Source organism: Mirounga angustirostris, unplaced genomic scaffold (genome assembly GCF_029215605.1).
Source record: "Mirounga angustirostris isolate CCGP_5_RB_7025 unplaced genomic scaffold, mMirAng1.0.hap1 SCAF_8, whole genome shotgun sequence".
Classification (NCBI taxonomy): Eukaryota; Metazoa; Chordata; class Mammalia; order Carnivora; family Phocidae; genus Mirounga; species Mirounga angustirostris.
Window position 1 is genome coordinate 88,272,952 of NW_026991716.1, and position 26,890 is coordinate 88,299,841.

General features: G+C 34.5%; 1 pseudogene; it reads left to right on the top strand.

The window, feature by feature from the left end:
* The first annotated feature begins 1,562 nt into the window (after nt 1-1,562).
* On the top strand, nt 1,563-25,203 carry LOC123836480 (nucleophosmin-like; annotated as a pseudogene).
* The last annotated feature ends 1,687 nt before the right edge of the window (nt 25,204-26,890 follow it).

Consider the following 26,890-nt stretch of genomic DNA (forward strand, 5'->3'; position numbering starts at 1 on the left):
GAAACTGCTAGAAGATAATGACTTTGCTATGAAAGTGACTATAAAATTAGTCATAGCAGAAGTTATAGACCATTTGGCAACCATCCTAAAAGGAAAGTGAGGTCAAATATTAAACTGCATGAAGCTAGGAAATCTCACCAATAAACGTTTTCAAGGATATGAAAATAAACTATTAAAATAGACTCCTACTATTGCAATGGCTGAATATTCCAGTACATATTCATAGTAAAAGCTCCATATAAATGCTGAATTGTGCCTCCCCCTCCCCCAAATTCATCTGTTGAAACCATAACCTCAATGTGACCATATTTGGAGATAGGTCCTTTAAGAAATAACTAAGCTTACATGAGGTCATTAGGGTGAACCTCTGATCTTTTAAGTGGTCTTGTAGGAAGACTGAGAGAACTCTCTCTCCACCCATGCAGAAAGAAAAGGCTGTGTGAGCACAATGCACGATGGCAGCCTTCTACAATCCAAGAGAACAGGCCGCAGAGGAAACCTATTTGCCAGCATCTTGATCTTGGACTTTCCAACCTCTAGATCTGTGAGACAATATTTCTGTTGTTTAAGTCACCTCGTCTATGGTATTCTGTTATGGCAGCCTGAGCAGAATAATAGAATAAATTATACTAAACTTGAGTTTTAAAAATTAAACATATTAGTATGTAAAACAAAAACAAAAACAAAGCCTTGATTTCCAGCTAGGATAAATGTACTCAGAATTTTTGTGCTACCCATTCTAGAAAATTAAACAAATATTGCTTAGTGTATTACATGCACTTTGAAAAGTATTTCAAACAAATTTTTGCTCTTTTCATTGAAAATATAATGTTGCATGATTTATCTATCTATCTATCTATCTATATGTATAGATGTTCTGCATCTATGAATCTAGAAAGAAAATGAGAAATTTTCTTTCTCATTAGTAATAAAAATGGCAACAGGATGAAGGAGCAAGAAATAAAAAAGATTGTTAGAGTTCTAGAAAGAAACTCAGAGATATTGTTTCTGGAAATCCAGATTGTGTGGTTCTGAGCTGAATGACATTATGAAAGCAACAAGTAGAAAGAAATAAGAATTTGCCATAAAAATTGCCAGATATATCTGATCCCAGGACTAAGGACTCTGTCTTCTTTCTTGCTTCTCTCAGGGTGACTATTCTACTCTACTAGTGAGGCACTGATTGGTGACGGCAGTCCTGATCTCCGCTTGCCCCTCCTGGATTGGAACTCCCATCCTAAGAGTCAGATAGACCGAGAGCAAACAAAGCATGGTATCCTTGACCTGCCATGTCTAGGTTAGGCTTCTACCTTACAAGTAGAAGCTGAGTGAAAGAAGAAAGCCTAATACATCTCAGCTGTACTTTCCTAAAATAATGCTTCTACAACATGGGGCTGAGGGTGATGAGCCATGCTGGTCACCTGCCCCTCCTACAACAACCATCCCTGCAGACTGGGAGCTGTGGGGAGATGGGAGCCCCACATTCTTGGCTATGTCTGCCTAGGTAAAGTTTCCATCACACTGAAATGAGGACAGTGCAAATCAAAGAAGGAGCATGCAAGATGGACTTAAGGCAGGAAAAAGTAGAGAATGTTTTTAGTATGTCTGAAACTATATTGGCAGAGAAAAATGAGCTCAAATATTCAGGTAAGGTAGGTAGGTCTGGTGGTTCAGATGAAGGCAGGTCCTGTTACAATATTTGAGCCAAGATGTGACTGACTAAAACTGCCTTCCTACCCAGAATTTTAAAAATATTAATAAAATCCGACTAATTGAATATTATAGTAAGGGAGAATTCTGGGTTGCTAATAGCAATCAGTAAATAGTTTGAGTAAAAGAAAGGCCTTTGACCATTCTAAAATAGAACAGAAAAATTTTCTCATTCCATAAAAATACTAGCTAGTTTTTTGTATAATCAAATATAATGATCAATCCAAAGGATGGGAGAAGGAACGCTGGACAGGGCTGAAGATAAATTTTAAATGATTTGTTCCAAATAGGTATTTGGATTCAGAATATATATTGTATCTAGCGGAAACTATATAGATTTATATGGATTGCCATATGTCTTGCCTCAAAAGATGATGACTTAGCTACATACATACTACTATATGGCAGCCCTATATTATGTTGCTTTCCAGAGGACATTAATTTTTTCTATTTGCTAACTAAATCCCTTATTTACTTTCTAATGTGATATTCATTCAACAAACATGTCTTCACTGCTTAACTAGTGCAAGTGTTATATAGGATAAAAAGATCTGTCCGGTATGCATAAAGAAATTTATAAATAACATACTCAGAAAATCTCATAAAGATCCAATATGTGGAGTATTGCCTGGGTACAATTACATGTTTGAAAACAGTAAATACATTCTAAGATATTGAGAGACAGAAATTAGTTAAGTTGTGATACTTTGTGCTAACAAAAATGGACATGAGTCCCTGTATTTGCATTTTTATCATGTCCTTTTCACCTCAATATCATTTTGAGATAAATTAGGCATGCCACACATGTGCGAGTATTAAGAATTATAATAAAGGTGATATAGGACAGCTAGTTCCCTTTGTAACTATGAGGTGGTGAATGTAGACCTTCAGTTGTTATGGCAACCTTCAATTAATGAAAGTATCATCAAAGTCATCTCTCTACAATATTTAGTAAGTTATTTCCATTAAACATGATTGAATGTTCCTTTCTGAATCCAATGACACAATTGAAGTTAAAAGCCATAATTTAAAACCTGAAAATAGATATATCCTCAATTGTTTAATGGAGAAAAATCTTTCAAAAACTTTTCTTAAAATCAAATTTTTGTAAAAACAGCTACAGCTATGTTGCTAATAAAATATTAATAGCTTCTACATAGTTAGGCTTTCATGTAGATTTATGGGTCATTATGGATTTTCCATTAGGCTAGGGGGACAGAATTGATGATGATGATGATGATGATGATAATGTAGCTTACTGACAAAATTATGCCAATATTAGAAATGTTAATTGACATGTAAAATACTAACAGATAATTTTATTTTTATAAAAATAATCCTCTCCAACTCTCTCACAAGCCCATTAACATAAACAAAAAGTTGAAAATCCAAAGGTTAGTAATAACAATTGATGTAGTGTTAAGAAATATAACTTGAATTTATAATGACTACTATTTACAGAATGACTTTTCATATAATACCTCTAATCCTCAACATATGTAAGATAGACTTTATTAATCCCACCTTATAGATTGGGGAAAATGAGACACCAAAAGCTAAAATTAAAGTATTATTTTAAAGGTCACACAGTGAGTATGTGGGTAAGACCAAGTCTGTCTAATGCCAAAATCTGTCCTCTTTCCATCAGACTATCCTCTCTTCTTATGGCCTACAAACTACTGTCATAAAGTTCCAGTGTTTTTATTTTACTACCTGCTGAATGATAAAAATGAACATTTGAGTTTATTAGCTGTAAGCTAATAATGCTTCAAGTTTAAGGCTCAATTCCTAAAATCTCCTTGGAGCACAACCCAGGATGATGTAAAAAGTAGCTGGAGCATGATTAGAAAAGAAAATATTCTTTGATTCAGTGATCAGCAATGTGAACCTTGGGAAAGAAACTAAAAGCTACAAGTTGAAATAACAGGATTGTTTAGTGGCACAGATGTAAATAAAGTCTAAGAGGAAAGTTCTTGCAAATGATGGCAATTGGGATAGACTCCTCTTCTGCTTGGGACTCCCAGAGATTCCAAAGTATCAGGCAAGTCCACTCAGCCCTTAAAAATTTGCTAAATTTTTAGTTATTTTTTTCTTACATACTTTTTATGGTAACTACTTCTTCCTTCCATGATCTTCCCAAAGTGAAACAGTCTGCATGTCTCTTTCCATACATACAGACACTTGTCATCCCTTGGAATTCAGTTCACCTAGTAAACTTGTGACTTTAGCACTCTGATGGACTCAAAAAAATATGATTTTGAAGGTTTTCTAGTTTTTTAATCAATTTTAGGTTAGGACTGATGTTCCCTCGTGCCCTTTTAAACCCTAAACAAAAGCAAAACCACTTGAATCCCGGAAGGCAACTATGCTCACCACTATATCACCAACGTACCACTTGATTTCTTATGTTGCATTTATATAGTATTACATCTCTTCAACAGAAGTTCATAAACATACATGAACTAAGGAACTCCTAAAACCTAATAAATCACACTACATCTTAAGCAGTTAAGAGTTTCAATCAAGAATTATTACATCAAATAGAGGGCAACATAATGGCTTAATCAGAGAAAACCTTAGGAAACCAGATTTTAGATGGATTTTAAACTTTCAGCTTACAGTATGTTACATTAAATTCTATTATCCTGCTGCATAAAGATGGCAGCATGTCCAGACATATTTAGTTAAAATTGAAGTGAGATTTGTTGAATGATTACTATGTCTAAGGAACACTGTATGCTTTATTCTTTTTAATTTTTAGTACAAATAGATTGTTTAGATAATGTAATATATCACTTCTATTGATATGAAAACTGAAGCAACAAGAATGTAAATAATACCACAAATCATATAGCTAGAAAATTGTGAAGAAAATATTCAAATTCATACATTTTGATTCTACAGATGTTTATAACACTCTGCTCTACTACAATTGGCGGATAAATCTGTTTCCTATGTATGTGTATGTGTGTGTGTGTATCCATAATATATAATCACATATGCAGTCCACGCCTATAGTCACATATATATGATATATATTGCTTATCCATATCCATGTATTATAAAATATATTCGTAAAGGAATCTGGAAAGATTAATTTAAAATTTTAACAGTATGAACTTATGGCTTGTGGTACCCTTTTATTACTTTTATAGTAAGAGCAATTATTTCTCCCTAAACCAATATCCCATTTTCTTTCATCAGAATCCCTTATCATTCAAACTCTCCCAATCTCTTACTTCTCATACCTCTCCCTACATGTCCATCTTCATTCTTTGTGTGTATGTCTCCTGCTATCTACTGTACCCACCATCAGTGGTCTCTTAAGCGTGGGATTCATCTTAGTTCACTTTATCAAGTGAGCTTTTTTCCAGCCTTTCGCTTCTCTGTCTTATAAGTGAGCAAAAGATTTAAGGAAGAAACAAAAGGAGTGATGGGCAGGAAAGAGACAAATATAAAGACTTAAGAAAGCAAAAATAAATCAGTTTTTTAAAATACTTCTCTTATCAGGGAAAAAATTACTTTTGCTAGTAGGAACTTTTTATTCCACAAGAAATGTAGATTATTCAACTAAAAAGTCAGAAGAGAAGAGTTATCATAAGGATTTATGTGGAGCAATAATGAAAACAATCTTGGGCTAATTCAATATAAATTTTATGCCCCAAAGAGTATGAGATTAAAGGGTCATTCTAAAATTTGAAGAAATTCTGGAACCTCAGTAATTAGGATCTGCCAATGTTCATTCAAGCAATACTGTTCTTAATCTGATCCAGCCGTTCTTTTCACATCTATCTCTAGCTTGGTCTTTCTGTTCACACTTCAACTAACATGTGACTTTACCTCTCTCTACTATATATATGTTATTTACTGTGATATAACTTATTTAAAATTTTTCTTAATTATTACTTCAGCTAATGTGTGATTGGATTAAGTGACCACTCTCCTCCAGTATTATTTCATCTTAATTTAATAATTACATCTTCAACAATTCTATTTTCAAATGAGATCACATTCTAAGGCATTGGGTTATTTAGGATTTCAACATATCTTTTTTGAGGGGGACACAATTTAACCCATAACACCATAGGAGTTTGTACATTATGGCTTCCCATAGAAGGAACCGTAGTATTGGTAGGATCAATAAGTGAATCATGTTAATAGTTCATTGTTCATAGCATCATGAAATATTTGCTATGGATTACTTCAATAAAACTGGACTTCCCATAAGCCTTAATTTATACCATCATCCTTCTTGGTGCAATTAAAAAAGTAATTCCAGGATTTTTAAAGTTATTTAATAATATGGGACCTTTTATGTACTTATTTTTTAAGTGCATCTTTTTGATCGGCATTGGGCTACCTTCCTTATATACACTAATTTTACTTAATTATCAAAATGAGCCTATAACTACATAATCTTATTTTCCTTGTTTTGATATATTTACCCATTAAGTAACTGATAAACAGTGGGGCAAGATTTAGAACACATATTTTTTATTCTATTGTTCATGATTCCTTTTGCCTGATGAATTCTTACTTATCTTTTAAAATCTAAATTAATGTTTGTATTTTGTTTGTAGCTAGCTTCAACTTTAATAACCAGAGTCCATTGCTTTGAGAAACAGTATATATCAGTGCTACAAGAATTGGTGTCAATGTCATAAATTTGTGTTTTAGTTCCATATCCAACCACTTAATAATTTTGCAATATTAGACAAATTACATAATCTTTCTGAATGTAGATTCTCTAGTTTGTAAAATAGAAATAAAATCTCATAGAATTAAACAGAGATTTGCAACTACTAATCAAAGTGTCTGTATGGAGAAAATACAAAATACATAAGAGTTCTTCTTATTGTTATTATTATTCCCTGTCCATGTATTACAAATTATACATAACTTATCAATGTCATTATAATCCTATTTACATGGTTTTCATTCCCAAAGAACAAGTTGAGTGTTAAATGGCCTGGAAAATTATCAGTAAGTTGAGCCCAGTATAATGAAAGTTAATTTTAATAGTTATTAATGTATGTTACTCAGATTCAAATTCCGCCATCAATTACAACCATCTCAAAACATGATTGCAAATTTTGCAGTAACTTGAGCCATCTTGCTACAAAAGTCTTAATATAAATTAATGATCAAAAGCAAATCCATTATATGTACATAAAATACACAAATATACATATGTAGAGATATTCATTATATATATAAAGCCATTTGAAAGTATATAATAGAAAAATACTAATTTTTAAATTTTTGCCATATTCTAGTTTCTAAGTAAGCTGTTACTAACATAGGAATTAAAAATGTTTTACTGCCAATTTAAATAATTTAATTTTTTTCACTTTTAGAATGAAAATAAAAGATTTTATATCAATTTCAATATCTGTGGTACAAGAGGCAAGCACCACATCCAATGGCATTATTGGATAATAATAAGATTATTAAGAACAGAGTCTGGGAAATTTTGCCACAGCCTCATGGAGTGGTAGCCATAGGAATGTCTCCATGACAACACTAACCACGCTTTCTTTTTTTCTTTTTTTTAAAGATTTTATTTATTTATTTGAGAGAGAGAGAGAATGAGAGACAGAGAGCATGAGAGGGAGGAGGGTCAGAGGGAAAAGCAGACTCCCTGCCAAGCAGGGAGCCCGATGCGGGACTCGATGCCGGGACTCCAGGATCATGACCTGAGCCGAAGGCAGTCGCTTAACCAACTGAGACACCCAGGCGCCCACTAACCACTCTTTCAAATTGTACTTGTAGATGTTCATATTTTGTGATGAGAAAATATAATAACATTTTTACCTTGAAAGATTGTTTAAAAATTGTCAGTCTTATCCATTTCCACTATTATCACCTGAAATTTTTTTAAAAACTTTACACTGGGGCACCTGGGTGGCTCAGTCGTTAAGTGTCTGCCTTCGGCTCAGGTCATGATCCCAGCTCCTGGGATCTAGTCCCACATTGGGCTCCCTGCTCCACAGGGGGCCTGCTTCTCTCTCACACTCCCCCTGCTTGTGTTCCCTCTCTCGCTGTGTCTCTTTCTGTCAAATAAATAAAATCTTAAAAAATACAAATAAACTAAAAACTTTACATTAAAATAAATATACTTTAATAATAAGTATATAGGCACTCCTACAAAAAACTGTGCTTAATATGGGTTCATTTTTGTAGCTAATAATAGATTGCACATAATTCTAGTTATTCAAGCAATAAGTGTTATTCCAGAGCCTAAATTAGGACTTGAAACCTATAATCCAATTATTGGAGAGATGTTGTTTTTTCAAGTTACAATTTCAATGTTATATTTGTTACTATTTTGCCATATCATCAAATTTTAACTGATCGGGCATTCTGTTTAAAAATCTAAATTAGGATTGTTTCAAAAAATAGCAGTATGGAAAGATCCTGAACTCACCAAATCCCATGGAAAAACCACATCTATAGTACATAAGGAACAATTCTCCCTGAAAAAGACTAGAAAACTAGCTAAATAGCTAGCAGGCTTCATGTTTATCACATATCTAGAGGCTACAAAGGTTCTCTTAGGGTATGCAGGCTGAGGGATGCCATCACTGTGCTCTCCCTTGAACTTGCTGCAGCTCACCAGTACCCCCCCAAAGGAGCTTATATACTTGTCAGGAGCTTCAGTTTTTGCATCTATTGCTCAGGAGTCACTTTCAGATTATTTGGTCTGGAGACCAGCAGAGTTTATGATCCCACAGGACTCTATACATTTGTACACTTTAAAAGCTTTAGCCTGAAGTTCTGGCTTCCAATTAGCCTGAAATGAGATGCTGAGATCCTTCTCTTTAGAACACTGACAGGTCTTGGCACACCTTCAAAAATTAGGGCCTAACAAAAATAAATCAGGCTACTTAGACAATCATGAAGGTTTGGGAGACAACAAAGAGCTAGGGCAGTCTTGAATAATAAATTCCATCTCCTACATGAGGTCATTCCTTCATGACTGGAAGACATAACTGTTTCATTTCCTACATAAAAACAAGCACAGAGTCAAGCAAAATGAAAAAACAAAACAAAACAAAGAAACAAACAAAAAACACAGAGGAATATATGCCAAACAAAAGAACAAGATAAAACCTCAGAAAAAAAAATACCTTCATGAAACAGAGATAAGTAATTTACCTAATAAAGAGTTCAATGAAATGGTCATAAAGATGTTCACTGAACTCAGGAGAAAAATGGGTGAGCACAGTGAGAACTTCAACAAAAAGAGATATAAAATATAAGCAAATGCCAAACGGAGGTCACATAGCTGAAGAATACAATAGTTGAACTGAAAAATACAGTAGAGGGGTTCAAAAGCAGACTAGATGAAGCAGAAAAGAAGGATCAGTGGTCCAGACCACAGAGCAGTGGAACTCACCCAAGCAGAGCAGGAAAAAAAGAGAGAGAGAGAGAATTTTAAAAAGTGAAGATAGCTTAAGGCACCTATAGAACATCATCAAGTGGAATAGCATTCTCATTATAGGGATCCCAGGATGAGAAGAGAAAAGGGGCAGAAAACTTGTTTGAAGAAATAATGACTGAAAACTTTCCTAAGCTGAGGAAGGAAACAAGATATCTGGATTAGGAAGCCCAGAGAATTTCAATTAAGATGAACCCTAAGAGATCCACACTAAGACACATTAGAATTAAAATGTCAAAAGCTAAAATAAAGAGGGAATCTTAAAAGCAGCAAGAGAAAAACAATGTGTTACATACAAGGGAACCCCTTTTAGACAGATGTTTCAGCAGAAATTTTTGCAGGTCAGAAAGGAGTGGAATGGTATATTCAAAGTTCTGAAAGGAAAAAAAAAAAATCCACCAAGAAAACCTGGCAAGGTTATCACTCAGAATTGAATGAGGGATAACTAGTTTTCCAGAAAACCAAAAGTTAAAGGATTTTATTTCCACTAAGCCTGTTTTTTATTCCATGTTCATGGATTAAATGAATTAATGTTGTTAAAATGTTCATGCTATTGAAAACAATCTACAGAATCAATGCAATCCCTATCAAAATTCAAAGGGCATTTTTCACAGAACCAGAACAAACAATTCTGAAATTTGTATGGAACCACAAAAGACCCCAAGTAGCCAAAACAATCTTGAGAAAGAACAAAGCTGGAGACATCACACTTCCTGATTTCAAAGTATATTACAAAGCTATAGTACTCAAAACAGTATGGTATTGGCATAAAAACAGACACACAAATTAATGGAACAGAATAGACACCCCAGAAATAGATGCACACATATATGGTCAATTAATTTATGACAAAGGAGCCAAAAATACACAATAAAGAAAGGACAGTATTTCAATAAATGGTTTTGGGAAAACTGGACAGCCACATGCAAAAGAATGAAACTAGAATACTATCTTATACCATACATAAACATTAACTCAAAATGGATTAAAGACTTGAAAGCACGCCCTGAAACCATTAAACTCCTAGAAGAAAACATAGGCAGTAATCTCTTTGACAGTGGTTTGGCAATGATTTTTTGGATCTGATTCCAAAAGCAAAAGTAACAAAAGCAAAAATCAACAGGTGAGACTACGTCAAACTAAAAAGTTTCTGCTGAACAAAGGAAGCCATCAATAAAATGAAAAGGTAGTCTACTAGATGGGAAAAAGTATTTGCAAATCATATATCTGATACAGCGGGTGGGGGGAGGTTAATATCCAAAATATATAAAGAACTAATACAAATCATAACAAAAATCCACATAATCTAATCCCACTTTCTAAATTTAGTTGGGAGTAATGGGTGAGCACAGAACAGTAAGAGATTATATTAGTTTCCTAAGATTGCCATAAGGAAGAACCACATATTAGGTGGCTAAAACAACAAAAATTTATTGTTACTACAGTTCTAGAGGCCAAAATCGAGGTTTTGGCAGACCTGGTTCCTTCTGAGGACTATGTTGTTCCATGCCTTTCTCCTACCTTCTGATAGCCTTGGGTATTATGTGGTTTGTAGATGACAATCTTCTTGTATTCTTTTATCATCTTTCTTGTATGACTCTTTTTCTTCAAGAGCATTCTTTATATGAGGACACCAGTGACACAAACTAGGGGTCCATCTACTTTAATATAGTCTAATCTTAACTAATTCTTTTTTTTTAATTTAGATTTTATTTATTTATTTGACAGAGAGAGAGAGCACAAGCAGGGGAGCGGCAGGCAGGGGGAGAAGCAGGCTCCAGCTGAACAGGGAGCCTGAGGTGGGCTTGATCCTAGGACCCTGGGATCATGACCCAAGCCAAAGGCAGACACTTAACCGACTGAGCCACCCAGGTGCCCCTTAACTAATTCTTTATGCAATATTTCCCAAGGTACTGGTGGTTAGAACTTCGACATATAAATTCAACTCACACAATTCAATCCATAACAGGAATCTGATTTCATTTCAGGTGATACTTACTAATCAAATGTTGCAATTAATAAAGCTGATATTTTCATCCTTATATACCCTCTTTGACCATTTCACAAATTATATCACAACCTGTAGAGGCAGAGGGGAAGGGATTAGTATCCACAGCACCAACCATGGATAATTAAGTTCATGAAGATCTGAAGACCTGCAATTGTTCGAGTCCAACAAGCACTACCATGGTCTTGGCATATCTGATATTTCAAACTTTGTATAAAATTGATAGTTTCATTACATCAAATGTGGCTGTTAAAAAAAGGGTATTTATAAAATTGGTAATGGGGCTTGTTTTCAAATAGATGCTCTATTTATTCAAATGCATCTTCAATAAACATTATTATTTCTCCCAGTGGGAGGAACCTGTCTATTGGCAGTTTCTTTGTACTCAGTAAAGATGTCTTCCAAATGCCAGAATTATGGCTGATTTGTTCCCTGTGCAGTAAAAAATTTACCTTTCAATGGCAAACACTTTGGCCACCATTTTCCAATTGTTTTGAAAATTCATCATTTCTTTTTTATTGTGTACTGCACTAGCCTACTACTATTCCTACTAAAATGAGAAATAAAAGATGCTGCTTATTGTACTTTTCATAGTACTTTGTTAAGTATCAGATTTGAAATGTGATGATGATTTGAAATAGATATATTTTAACATGGAAACTTGGTCTTCAACTTGTTTCCTTGTAACAAAAATATTATATATTTTAACTGTCCTTTCAATGTTTATTAACAATTTTCATATTGTCTTATATTGTCTGTTAACGTAATATGGTATATTATAATAATATCTTCATGATACAGTCTTTCCTTAATTCTAAGATGTGCATTTTTAGCATTTTCAATTTTCAACTATTAGGATGTATCTTATAATTGATACAGAATTGCAATAGGAGACTTTATTTTCTTTCTCCTTGTTCCCATAACGGATGATATTATTAAATCAATCCTATATCTCACAAAAAACAGCTTAGTTGAAGCAGGGTGTTATAAAATTATTCTTACAGTCCTTGCTTGGAAGTGATGAATTTTTCCTTTCAATTAATATTCTAACACTTCAAAATCATATAAGTATGGTGATCATATGTTCTGTTTTGCTCAGAAACCCTGAATTTTATGTCTGTTTTCCTATCATAATCATTAATAGCACATAATTTTATTCTCAAATATATCACAGTTTGGATGAGAAGTTATATGTTTACCCTACACATAAGTAAAATTAACCTATAGTTTTTATTCAATATTATCCTTGTCAGGTTACATCATAAACTTATACTTTGAACTGGGTCACTTTCAGTTTTTAGATGACAAATACATTTCTCAAATATATAACTTCCCACTGTTTATACAATGTAGACTAAATTAGAGAATCATTAGCTCTTCTCTCAGAGAAGCTTAAGATTGTCACCAAGAACATTATAAGTTTGAAAATATCATGTAAAACTGGTTCTTAAAATACAATTCTGAAAAAGACATTTTAGAATAGTCTTGTTAAAAAATCTGTGACAAATTGATCATTTTGAGAAGATACACTAAGTTATAACTATGTCAGAGTAATTTATTTGGCTATATCTCCAATCTAGAGAATGATTTACCAAAGAAAATGTCCAATAAATCTCTCCTCTATAAATTCATACAATCTAAAATAAGAAACGTGTAAATGCAGATTCTCAAAAAACAGAATAATAATGTCCCTTGTCTAGTTTTTCTTAAGGAAGAAATAAAGTTTTATTAAATGGATAGATTATTGTATAGACTAAAGTTTTTATGAGGTAAAAAACATGTCAGAGTCTCATTAGAGAGAGCGGCAAGTGGAGAGGACTGGAAGAATGTAAAGCATAGCATTAATCAACATGTTTATTTCAGGACTCAGAAACTGTGATCAAGGTATGCCACTGTAGGGGGAGGGAAAAATAATTTTCCTTTTACTTTTCTAGGGTCCTGGCTGAGACCACCCTGTTATAGAAGACAGATTATAGGAGAAATATAAACAGAAGTTTAATAATACATATACTTCCTGTACACATGGGAGATGCCCAGGAAAACTGAGTAACTCCCTGAAATGGCCCAAGTCACCACCCTAAATACCATCTTCAGCTAAAGGCAAAAGAAAGATGTTGGGGATGGTGGGTGGGCAGAGGAGGGCATTAGGGGCGGGGGGCAGGTTAGGGTTAGGGTTAGGGGGTTGGGGCACTTGGTTGGCTCAGTTGGTAAGCATCTGCCTTCGGCTCAGGTCATGATCCCTGGGTCCTGGGATCTAGCCCCAAGTCAGGCTCCCTGCTCAACAGAGAGCTTGCTTTTCCTTGTCCTCCCCACTCTTGCTCTCTCTCACTATCTCTGTCTCTCTCTCTCAAATAAATAAATAAGATCTTAAACAAACAAACAAATAACAACCAGCTCAAGATAATCCTTATGTCAAGGATTCATATACTTGAGTGGCAAATTCTCCTACCCTTCACCCCCAGGAGGCTTGTTTGCACCAAAACCTAGGACTTTAGTGACAAATGGTGACAAGTGCATTTTCCAGTAACATGGGGAATAAACATGAAAAGGAGAACACAATTGCTTAGTCTCTCAGAGGGGTAGCAAAGAAACTACTCTGAGTGTTAGGCAGCCCAAACTCATGTGACTCAACCTGGGACATCATTTAAGAACAAAGAGGAATGTGCGGGACTGTACTAACAGATGTGCCTCAAATATCCGAGGGAAAATCTTTTATGTATCCTAATAAACAGAATTTTAAAATGAGAAGAAAGATTACTTACTTACTGAAAACAAGACTCACTCCCTTACTGATCTGTAATCAAAAGAAAAACTCAATGCAGATTTGATTAAAAGTCCTGCAATCATTAGAACAAATAACTGTTCTCCAATTCTAGGGCACTGCAGAGAGGACAGTAAGGGGTGGCAAGAGACATAGTTGTTCTGTGCATCCAAGCAGAGGAAGCAAAGTTATATAGCTATATCGGCACACATTGTGTCATCAGCAGAAGATGGATCAGCAGCAGTAAAATGTCAGTGATAAGCAAGGAAGAGATGTTAGTTAGGATCCACTGTGAAGAGAAATTAGCTGGAGGACTAGCAGGAATATTAGGATGTAGCAAACCAGGTAGGTAGGGACTTGGGATTAGATCCCAAATAGTATTTCAATACTGTTCATATAGTTGACCAAGTTCCCTATGGCCAAACTATATAGTTGTCTTGGGACTATAAACCATATATATGCTTTCAAAATGCTAAGAATAACTCTAATTTCAAAGTTCTAATGCCCACTAACTTACCTACAATAAGATTTAAACTTAGCTGTATCAGGGAACCCATTAACATTTTAATTTACCTACATGAAAATCTTTTAAATCCAATATTTCTTCTTATTTTAATAATTTATCCTTGTTAAAAAGAAACAGGTCCAAAATATAGTCACTTATGATAAGGGCCACCAAGGCTTAATACCTAACCTAATTGCAGAGTCAGCCTCTCCTAGGAGTGGATTTTTAAACCAATTAGTCTGGAATTTGTGATCAGCACTTGTGAGGTAATCACAGGATAAGACCTCTGCCCTTCCCTCTAAGGGTAGGTGAACTTTCTTTTCTTTAGCTAATAGCTTCCTTGTCCTGCCCCATTTCTGCCTATAAAAGCCTCCATTTTGTACACGTCCTCAGAGTACCCTTCTGTTTGTAAGAAGCTTCGCTGCCCATTCCATAAGTCATTGACTAAAGCCAATCAGATCTTTAAATTTACTAGGTTGAATTTTCGTTCTTTAACACCTTTTGATGCACAGTAGAACAATTTTAATTTTCTTTAATTTGCATATCTATCTATTAATCTATAACTCTTTTAATTGTATCTGACACACTAACTTTTATCTTATTTATTGTTTTTTACTTGAATTTTCCAAACTGCTAAATTGGAATCCTCAGATTTTTTTAGTCAGTTATATTAATATATACTACCACATGTCACTTAAATTTTTTGCAGTTTTTATTTGACAAGATAGTGCAGATAATAGTTTTAATCATTAGTAAACTATTATAAAATTTTGGGTTATACAAGAAGGAAATTTATGGAGTAGCTTGCCAGGAATATGCTTGATTCAATTAATATTTATTACTTAGCAAAATCCCAATCCATATATCTGTTATTAGAGGTTATTAAAACATTTAAGTTCTAATTTAGCCATTTAGCAACTGTGTTTATAGAAAAGTTTATCTATGAATGGAAGCAAAATTTACCACCCCAAAATATGTCTCCTGGGCATATGGATTATTATAGGCTGCCCACTTAAGAAACAGCAGACAGGAAAGTTTTGAAAACTGTATATAAGCTATCTTTTTATAAGAGACATTTACATTTAGAAGGGAAATCTCCATTTGTAAGGGTGTCTCCCTCTCTGTATCAGGAAGAGAATCTATAGAAACTCTCATCAGTGGAGAAGGCAATGGCCTAAATCTGGGTACAACCTTATCTTTGTTTACTGTGCTTTTACTGATATCTTGCCATAACTGGCCCCCCTGCCACACCCCAACCCACACCCCATCCCCCAAACATCTTCTGACTTTGGCTGGAGATAGTTTTTAAAGTGGTGGCTTGAGCCATTTTGGGGGCTAACTCAGTTTTTCTGGGTATGTCCCATGTATATAGAAGGTATACCTGTTATTAAACTTCTGTTTTTCTCCCATTAATGGTCCTTTATTGTAGGGGTGGGTCCCAGCCAAGAACTCAGAAGAGTAAAGGGAAAATTATTTACCTCCCCCACATCTACATAAACAGGTTGATTTCTTATGAGACGTGTCCATATGCCTAATGGAAATCCTGTGAAAAACCTGAGTTAAATATGATGAAACAAATAGTATAAGAAGCAATATCATATGAGTTCTAGAAGTAATATACTTTCCCAAATCAGTATGACATTTTCTGCTGTCTTTTCACTGTCACAGTTTCAGGCCATATACTTTTTTTTTCTTTTTTTTAACTTAAATTCAATAAATTTACATATAGTGTATTATTAGTTTCATAGGTAGAGTTCAGTGATTCATCAGTTGTATATAACACCCAGTACTCCTTACATAACGTGCCCTCCTTATATGCCCATCACCCAGTTACCCTATCCCCCCACCCGCTCCCCCAGCAACCCTCAGTTTGTTTTCTATGATTAAGAGTCTCTTATGGTTTGTCTCCTTCTCCGATTTCATCATTTTATTTTTCCCTCCCTTCCCCTATGATCCTCTGTTTTGTCTCTTAAATTCCACATGAGTGAGATTACATGATAATTGTCTTTCTCTGATTGCCTTATTTCACTTAGCATAATACCCTCTAGTTCCATCCACGTCATTGCCAATGGCAAGATTTCTTTTTTTTTTTTAAAGATTTTATTTATTTATTTGAGAGAGAGAGATTGAGAGACAAAGAGCAGGAGAGGGAGGAGGGTCAGAGGGAGATGCAGACTCCCTGCTGAGCAGAGAGCCCGATGTGGGACTCGATCCTGGGACTCCAGGACCATGACCTGAGCTGAAGGCAGTTGCTTAACCAACTGAGCCACCCAGGCACCCAAGATTTCATTTTTTGATGGCTGAGTAGTACTCCATTGTGTGCATGTATATATATGTATATATACACATACATACCATGTCTTATCAGATAAAGGACTGGTATCCAAAATTTATAAAGAACTTATCAAACTCAACACCCAGAAAACAAAATAATCTAATCAAGAAATGGGCAGAAGACATTTCTCCAAAGAAGACATACAAATGGCCAACAGACACATGAAAAAGTGCTCAACATCACTCAGCATCAGGGAAATACAAATCAAAACCACAATGAGATACCACCACACACCGGTCAGAATGGCTAAAATTAACAAGTCAGGAAATGACAGATGTTGGCAGGGATGTGGAGGAAGGGGAACCCTCTTACACTGTTGGTGGGAATGCAAGCTGGTGCAGTCATTCTGGAAAACAGTATGGAATTTCCTCAAAAAGTTGAAATTAGAGCTACTCTATGACCCAGCAATTGACCTCTAGGGATTTACCTCAAAGATACAGCAATGTCAACAATAGCCAAACTATGGAAAGAGTCCAGATGTCCATCGACAGATGAACAGATAAAGAAGATGTGGTATACATATATATATATATACCAATTACTTCTTAATTCCAACCTAATTTTCTTTAAGCTTCAGCTTCCTTAATTTCTTGTAGCTTTTGAATATGTTAAATATTACCTTTTTTCCTTAAATATTTTCCTAACTTTTCCTTCACCTTATACTGGGCTGCTTCCTTTTTTTTTTTTTTTTTAATCAATGATAGTTGAGTATTTTTTTTTTCTTTTTGTTACCAAATGTAGCCACTGTCCTAGTTTTTTCCCTTAACTTCTAAAGAGAAAAGTCTCTCCAGGTTCTCTCCAGGTTTCAAATATGATCACTATGTAAAGGCACTCAGTTTCTCTGAATTTGAGATTCACTCTTGCTGATAACTGCTTTCTATTTGTTTTTTTCTCAGTTACTAAGCCTTTTAACAGGTGTTGGCTCCATCCCCCTCTCTCTCTGAGGATTAATCATTGGCTTTTCACTTCCTTTCTGCTTTCAGTACTTTTTCCTCACACTGACATTTCCTAATTGGTGGTCTCGTTTTAGCTGCATTATGCTTCAATTTTTCACAGTGTTACTCTATACTTTAATTCTATACTTCTTTTTTCACCATGAAGTTAAATTATTTTTCCACATTGCCTCTGAATAATAAGATTATATAATATTAGAGATCCAAAGCACATTAAGGCAAATATTAGCCAATCCCCTTACTCTTTGATGAGGAAATAAAAACAGCATTTAATAACTTCATGATATAAATACACATTAGTGGCTTAGCCAGAATTAGAAGCCAGAGTTATAGTCATTCCAGGTTAGTATCTTTCTATTCCTACAAACAGGAAACTATATTTTTCTATTTATTTATTTATTATTTATTTATTTATTTATTTATTTATTTATTTATTTATTTATTTATAGAGAGGTGGGGAGGGGCAGAGGAAGAGGGAAAGAGAATCTTAAGCAGGCTCCACGCCCAGTGCAGAGTCCAACATGGGGCTTCACCCTACGACTCTGATATCATGATCTGAGCTGAAATCAAGAGTCGGCCACTTAACCTACTGAGCAATCCAGGCACCCCTGAAACTATATTTTTCTAAAATAGTCAAAATGAAAAGTTCTAAGTCCGGGATTATATACCTGAACTGTTCAATAGGTTGACCAGTAGCTACATTTGGTTCCTGTGCAAGTGAAAGGTGTGTTGTCTGAATTGAAATGGCCTAAGATCATACCCTATTTAAAATACTTAGTACAAACAAAAGAAAGCAAAATGTCTCTAAGACTTTAAAGGTATTGATTACCCATTTAAATAATAATATATGAATATTAGTATAGGGTCAAGAAAAATACTTTTCACCTTCTTTTTACTTTTTTAATGATTTAAAATTTTATGTTTGGCTCACTTTTATAGCTTAGACTATAATTCTATCAGATAGTGTTTTTCTAGAAACTCCGTAAGTTAATACTTTATATAACTCAAGACTTCACACAAAAATTTCCACTCTAAGCAGACCAACCTGGCTTAACATTTCAACATGCAGTAGTTCATATTATTGTCATGTATGCTCTTCTTTCCTGTCATTTGCAATATCCCCTTGAATGCACTTTTCTCCCATCCCTATATGCATGTACTTACTTCTTCAATGAGACTTTTTTTTTCCCTTCAAGAAGTAGAACCCGTTTCTCCATTCTCTTGCATTATGACTTTCTTTGACCAACAAAATTCAGAGGAAGCAAAGTTGTGGGAATACTAAACGTAGGTCTTTAAAAGTCTTACAGATTCTATTTTCTCTTTCTTGGAATGCTGCCCCAAACACTAGCTGTGCAGATGCCTGGTCTAGTATACTAGAGGGTGAGAAACTGAGTGGAGCAGAGACAAATCAACCCAGATAAATGTCCCTGTATCAACCATCTGACAGCAAGCCCCAAGCATCAGACATGTGACTGGGGACATTTTGGACAACCCAGTTGCAATCAAGGCTTCATATGTCTGCAGCCACACAAGTGACTCTAGGTGATATCAGGAAAGAACCATCCAGCTGAACTCAATCCAAATTGGTAACTCACTGAATCATAAAGAATTTGAATGATATTTTTGTAGCCTGTGGATGTTTTGTTATTCAGGAATTGATAATTGGTACCACTTCATTCCTTTTCATACTGCAAACACAGCACTCCATTGTAAGCTATTTAAAGGGATGAACTTCATGCAGACTTTTCTAATTACTGTAGACCTCTGACTACTTTCCTTTAAATGGATTGATATGCGGGTGCCTGGTTGGCTCAGTTGGTAGAACATGTGATTCTTGATCTCAGGGTTGAAGTTTCAAGCCCTGTGTTGGGTGTAGAGGTTACTAAAAATAAAATCTTAAAAAATATATAAAAATAAATGGATTAGCATAATCTTTGAATATGTAGTTTTTTTCTATAATTTTAGAGTTATTTCACAAATACAATCCTTGTCTTCATAACTATGTAGTTTAGCTCTTTCCTGACAGAGAGTGTGAGATTGGTAACATAGTTCTAGAATTCAGTATGGCAGATGTTGTAGCTACTGCTTTTTGTCAGCATCAGCATTACTATATGTCAGGTGCATATTTTAACTCTCAAAACTCTATGTCATAAAATCAATTATTATACTTAAGAGGAATGGAGACATAAAGAGATTTATAAGTTGTGGAAGATCCCATAGTGCAGTTAGTAGGGCCAAGGTCTGAGAATAGCCCAGTTACCTGATGCTAGAACTCAGGCTCTTAACCACTTCAGGCTAATGCCTTCTTGTAAAACTACTGCATAACAAAGATATTGCCTAAGGGAAACAATGTATTCCAAAGGAAATAGTTGACATTGTCAAGATTCCTAACCAAATTTTTGCAGTCTTCCCTACCCTACCCCCCCGCCCCCCCTCCCCGTAATATTTTTCTTTGTCATCTCTTTGCATAGTGGGAATTAGCAAGGCTCAGATCTAAGTTCCCAGATTTCCTCAATCAATATTAGATTTCTGAAGGAGCCCATACCTATAGTCTTAATTACTTACAAATGTCAGTATTTCTCAAATTTATACTTCCTAATTAGGCTTCTCTAAGTTCCATCATCTTGCCAACTAAATCAATCATAAATTCATGTGCTTCTGTCAATTTTCATTATGCCAATCAAATAAAAGTGATTATCATCCTGGGCTTGACTGCCTTGTTCACCAACAACACTTCTAATCTATTATCCATACTGTAACAAGATATAGCTTTTAAAAATACTGATCTAATCATGACATCTTTGTAAATATTTAATACATAGACTGTGTAGACTGGTCATTGTGTATTCCTCTAACTTCAACATTTCCATTTCACCCATGCTGTCTTTTTCTCTGCTTTCTAGTCACACTGGACTTTTATTTCCTCAAATAAACCATGGTCCCCACCAATTGAGTGACTCTGGGCAAGCTGCTGCTTTTGCATAATAAAAATTACCATAAAGTAAAAAAATAATAATAATAATAACAGTACGCTAAAATAAAAGTGTACCTAAGTTTTGTCTATTTCCTGTAATTTTAGTTGCAAAGAGAATAGGAAAAGTAGCTGAAAGGAGATAGCTGAATTAGAGGAATGGACTGGTTGTCCCTGGCAGAAGTAAAAGCTTATTGTTGCATTCACTATTAATGTGTACTCACAATGGCCTTCCCAAGGGACTCTGACAGTTGAGAGAAGATTAAAATAAGCATATATGTCCCATATCCCCCGACCTGATATCCCTTAGCTATATAGAAAGGAAACACAGAGGGGCGTCAAGGTGGCTCAGTCAGTTAAGCAACTGCCTTTGGCTCAGGTCATGATCCTGAGGTCCTGGGAAAAAGCCCTACATTGGGCTCCCTGCCCAGTGGGGGGTCTGCTTCTCCTTCTCCTCTGCCCACCCACCTCCTTCTTATAAACTACTGCAAGCCCACACTATCCTCCCCTCCCCCCGTCACTCAAGCTTGTTTGCTTGCTCACTCTCTCTCAAAATCTCAAGAAAAAAAATGAAACACATAATAAAGACCATCAGCCCACAGTCTTCAAACTGGTGGGTTTTTTGTTTTTTTTTTTTAAAGATTTTATTTATTTATTTGAGAGAGAGAGAATGAGAGACAGAGAGCATGAGAGGGAGGAGGGTCAGAGGGAGAAGCAGACTCCCTGCCGAGCAGGGAGCCCGATGCAGGACTCAATCCCGGGACTCCAGGATCCTGACCCGAGCCGAAGGCAGTCGCTTAACCAACTGAGCCACCCAGGCGCCCCCAAACTTCTGTTTTTAAGTAATTGTACAAATAACAACTTGTTATGGTAGTAAACACAAGGAAAGAGAATACACCAAAGATATATTTGGTGAGAAAAAATATTGAATTAAATTAAAAACATGTGAAAAGCCTCTGCTTAAAAAAATAACCAGAAAAAGTAGCAACTGCACAGAAACAGTACAAAATATTAAAAAGTAAAAAGTAATATAAACTATACGAGACAGATAAACAACATTTTTTTATATAGAGAAACAAATAACAATAAATATTTTATACTCTCTTAGTAACATTAATGGTTGAAAAGATAACAAATATAAGATTATTTAAGGGCTATGAAATGTGACATAGATGAATAAGATCCAAGTTGAAGAATAGTTAAATTGAAGCAAAACTGTTACAGAACTTAGAAATAAATAAAGAAAAAGAAAAAGAAAACCGAGAAGAATAGAAGAAAATCTAATAGTGAATCAATGACTTGGGAGAGAATTCTGAAATAAACATGTGGACTATGGAGACGAAAATCATGTAGATGAGAAGTTTAAGTTATAGGGATGGTTATGACAAATGCAATACCACAGCAACTCATATAACTCAAGTAAAGAAGAAAAAGATGACTGATTGATAGAATAAAAGCCAAAATAGAGGAAAGATAATTACTTTTCTTTTTTTAAATTTATATGTAATAATTAGAGAAAGAAATCTGTCAAAAGAAAATAAATGTTCCAGGAAAAAACCACACAGAAAATCAGCAATATGTAGATATATTTGGGTGAAGTTAGAAAGCTTTGAAATATTGGGACAAAATGAAAGCTATCAGGGCAAGAAAAAGCATGCCAATGACACAGGTAATAAAATTGATTGGCCTCAGACTTCTCTACAATTATATTTAAATCTGGGAAATAGTAGAGTCATGTATATGTATTTTTTGAGGGGTAAAATGTATACTCCAAGAAATTAATATTTAGCCAACTTATAATCCATAGAAAAATATTCTAATGTGTCTAGCACCTCAGGTAATACAGGTAGAACTCATAAGGATTTCTTAGAAATAGTAAAGATCTTAATAAAGACATAGAATCTGCCTTGTTTGTTTTATGCATAATGTAAAGGATGTTTCAGGATTCCAAGAGATGGGGTTTCTGTTTGTAGTGTTTGAAACAGACCACTTGTTTCCTCTTCAGGTAAATGCTAATTAGATGTTATTAGCACTGCTTTTAGCCCTCTACCACATGAGAGATTTTCCAAGTATTCATGGCAACCAAACTATCAGAGCTGACTTTAATAAATGGGTGGACAAAGAGGGATTTATCTATATTTAGTAGACAAGCTCTCAAGGTAAGGCTGGGATCTTGTTTCAAATTGGGTACATTTTTTGATACATTCTTATCATAACCCTTGAGACAGAAATGGCAGACCCCAGGTATCACATACATTAATATTTGGAATGGATATATTAGTGATATCCTATCACAACCTGCCTATCTCATTTGCAAGATTAAGTGGAACATCCTACTCTACTATCCTACTACACACACACACATACATACATTTTTACACCAGAATTTTGACATTATTATTATTATTATTCTTTCCCTTGTCACACAAGTATTTGTATATTTTACTTAATATGTATAATTTATTAATCCTATATTTTCCTCAAGGATAAGAAATTAAGTCATTATTTGAATGGCAAGTGATAAGAGATAGATACCCATGGCCACAAAATGAAATTTGCCCAACTATCTCCAGTAAAGCTCACAAATTTGATACCTAGACATTCTCCTGAGCTCCATCCATAAATATTAAACCATCTACTCAAAATCTCCACCTACATATCACAAAGATACCTCAAATTAAACATGTCAACTAGAATTATTACCTTCTAAATCTTTCCCACTTCGAATGTTCAGTTTAAATAAATGGCACCATCATTTATCCAGTTGCTCAAGCTTGAAACTTTGGAGTCACGCATGATTTCTTCTACTCCATCAGCCCCAAATCTCACAAATCCGCATAATACAGTCCATCTTTATTGCCACAAGCATGGTCCAGGTCACCATCATTCTCAATTTATTGGTAATCTTCTAACATCCATTTACTAGCAACATCTTTCCTCCTTCAATCCAGTCTCTACAATGCAGAGAGAATAAACTTCAAAAAAATATGATAACAGAATTTCTCCATTAAAAACTAGGCAGTGGCTTCTCATTGTCCTCAGAATAAAAGACAATCTGTTTCAGATGGTAGAAGATCCTGCCTGAACAGGTCCCAGCTACCTTTCCAGGAACACCTTGCATTACTCTGTCAATGTCATCTTCATTCCAATGCTGGGATTTTACAGTTCTTTAAACGCTCACTATTACAACTTTGCATCTTAGCTAAAGCTATTGTCAGTTCAAAATGTTTTTTTATTCTACATCTATTCTATTCATTTATTGTCTCAGCTCAAATATTTTTCTCTGAGAAGGCTTCACAAAATAGTCCCTTCCTTCCATATGTGGGTAGGTATACTTGTTATGAATTCTTCTATACTTGAAACTTTTTGGTAACACTTTGAATACTTGAAAATATTTTTAAACTAAAAAATGTCTACTCTTCACCATAGTACATAACCTATGGGATATACCTGTTTTTCCTTTTTTTCAATAACCACTGAATTCTTATCTCTAGCATGTTATAGAAAATTGATATTTCCATGGTTAGTATTGAATTTGAGTGTGTACATTTTAATATTCTGAAACTTTGTACCTGATCTTTATATAAAAAAAATTGTGCAATCTCTTAATTTTTAAGTCAAGACTTTACAGATCTGCTGGTCTCATAATGTCATTTACACAGTTCATATAAATTCACAAAATATAAATACTTTGATTATTGTACAGAACTATCTTTTCAGTTGTGAACTAAAGGCTGAAAGATGATCACTTTAAGGTGGATAATGAAAAAAATGAGCACCAGTAATCTTTAAGACTGGTCAGTTTGGGGGCTGGTGCAAAGGATGAGTTGTACATTGTTGAAGCAGAGGCAGTGAATTAGGAAGGCAGTCCAATTAAAGTCACACTGGCAAATTTGAAAATGTCTGAATGGTTTTCTTTGGAGACTTTGAAATAACCCCACCTGTGGTCTTAGGTTGAAATGTGGTTCAGGACCCCTGCATATTAGTAGACAGCACTTAGTAGCTGTGGAGGAAGAAGCAGAGTCAGAAGATGAAGAGGAAGAGGATGTGAAACTCTTAGTTTATCTGGAAAGAATTCTACCCCTGGAAGTGGTAGCAAGTTTCCACAGAAAAAAAGTAAAACTTGCTGCTGATGAAGATGATATGAAGATGATATGATGATGATGATGATGATGATTTTGATGATGAGGAAGCTGGAGAAAAGTCTTCAGTAAAGAAATCTATATGAGATACTCTAGCCAAAAATGCACGAAAATCAAACTAGAATGGAAAAGACTCAAAACCATCAACAACAAGATCAAAAGGTCAAGAATCCTTCAAAAAACAGGAAAAGACTCCCAAAACACCAAAAGGACAGAGTTCTGTAGAAGACATTAAGGCAAAAATGCAAGCCATTATAGAAAAAGGTGGTTTTCTTCCCAAAGTGGAAGCCAAGCTCATCAATTATGTGAAGAACTGTTTTCAGATGACTGCCCAAGAGGCTATTCAAGATCTCTGGCAGTGGAAGAAGTCTCTTTAAGAAAACAGTTTAAACAGTTTGTTAAAATTTTCTCTTATTTCATTTCTGTAACAGTTGATGTCTGGCTGTCTTTTATAATGCAGAGTGAGAACTTTCCCTACCATGTCTGGTTAAATGTTGTCCAGGTTTCACTGTCCAGAATGTGTTGTCCCAAATGCCTGTTTAGTTTTAAAGATGGAACTCCTCCACTCTTTGGTTTTAAGTATGTATGGAATGTTATGATAGGACATAGTAGTAGTGGTGGTCAAAGGAAATGGTGGGGACACATAAACATACCTGTGAAATAAGCTCAGTATTTTAATAAAGTAAAAAAAAAACAAACCGAAAAAACAATGTAAATATTTTCTCCATGTGATTTAATAGACTCTTCTAAAATACACATACGGCCACATAATGCATTATATGGATAATTGTATTTAACCATTTGGCTTATTTACAATTTTTCACTATTAGGAATATCATCAATATGTGACTCACCATATTTGTATATAAATCTTCTTGTGCATCTCTGATTCTGTCCTTAGGATAAAATCCTAAGAATTGAATATCTGGATCAAAATATGATTTTATTTTACTTTACTATTTTATTATTTTTTAAGGGGTGTGTGACTTTATTTTTAAGGCAATAATTGATTTATAAATGGACTAAATTTCATCTCAGTAATTTCAAAATAATTTTAAAAAGTTTAAGTATCTTAAAAGAATTTTAAACACATACAGTAACCAAATTCTCAACAAAATTAATATCGGTAATCCTATGAATGTATGAAGGAAAAAATTCCATTAATAATTATCACATTACTTTAACTAGAGATAAAATTTAGCTTGTAATTTTAATATCTCATCTGAAAGAGATGTGAGTAGATCTGCAATAACACACAAAAAGATGTGGCATTTAATTTTTATTCTGTAAAATATCTGTGATTATCACTGTTGTGTACAACCCATATTTGCAAGTATGACATGATGGTAATGCTTCAATGAGTTTTGAAATGTTTTCTCTATTTCACCAGTGATCTAGAGTGTACATTTAATAAGAATCTTTTCTAAGTGGGTATGCATAAAGCATGAAAATGTCTGAATGTTCAAAGGAAACAAAACGATCTCTCTTCCAATTCTTGAAATATATTCGTGGGTTTTTGCTCTAGCAACTGCAAAATCAGGCATCTGTTACTGTTTGGTGTGGTGTTGAATTTCATGGTTTGTTAATTTTCAGTTATATCTACAAAGCTAATAAAAGGAGAATGGGTAAGTCTTTTATACTGCAAAATTCGGACTATCCCTTGGGTAATTTTTCTTCATGAAATTAATTTCACATTTCTCTTTTAAGTGAATGAGATAAGTTTCTTGCTTTTTTAAGTTATCAAAAACTATTATGGGTTACTCAAACTTTAGACCTGTTAAAAATAATAAAACTATGGTTGCACACCGTTAATTCTCCAATACTGGTTACAGATATTCTTTTACAATATAGAGGACAGGATAATATAAAATTTTATATAAAACATATCTCTATACTTCCCCAGTCCATGTAGATACTGTCATAACACCCTATTTATTATTTTCAAAATATATAGCATAGTAGTTGATCCCTGGGTAAAAATAAATTTACTTAATGCTATAAAGATTTCAATAATCATTCAATAGGCACTAAATGAATGTTTGCTGGTGCCAGGAAGAGGCCCAG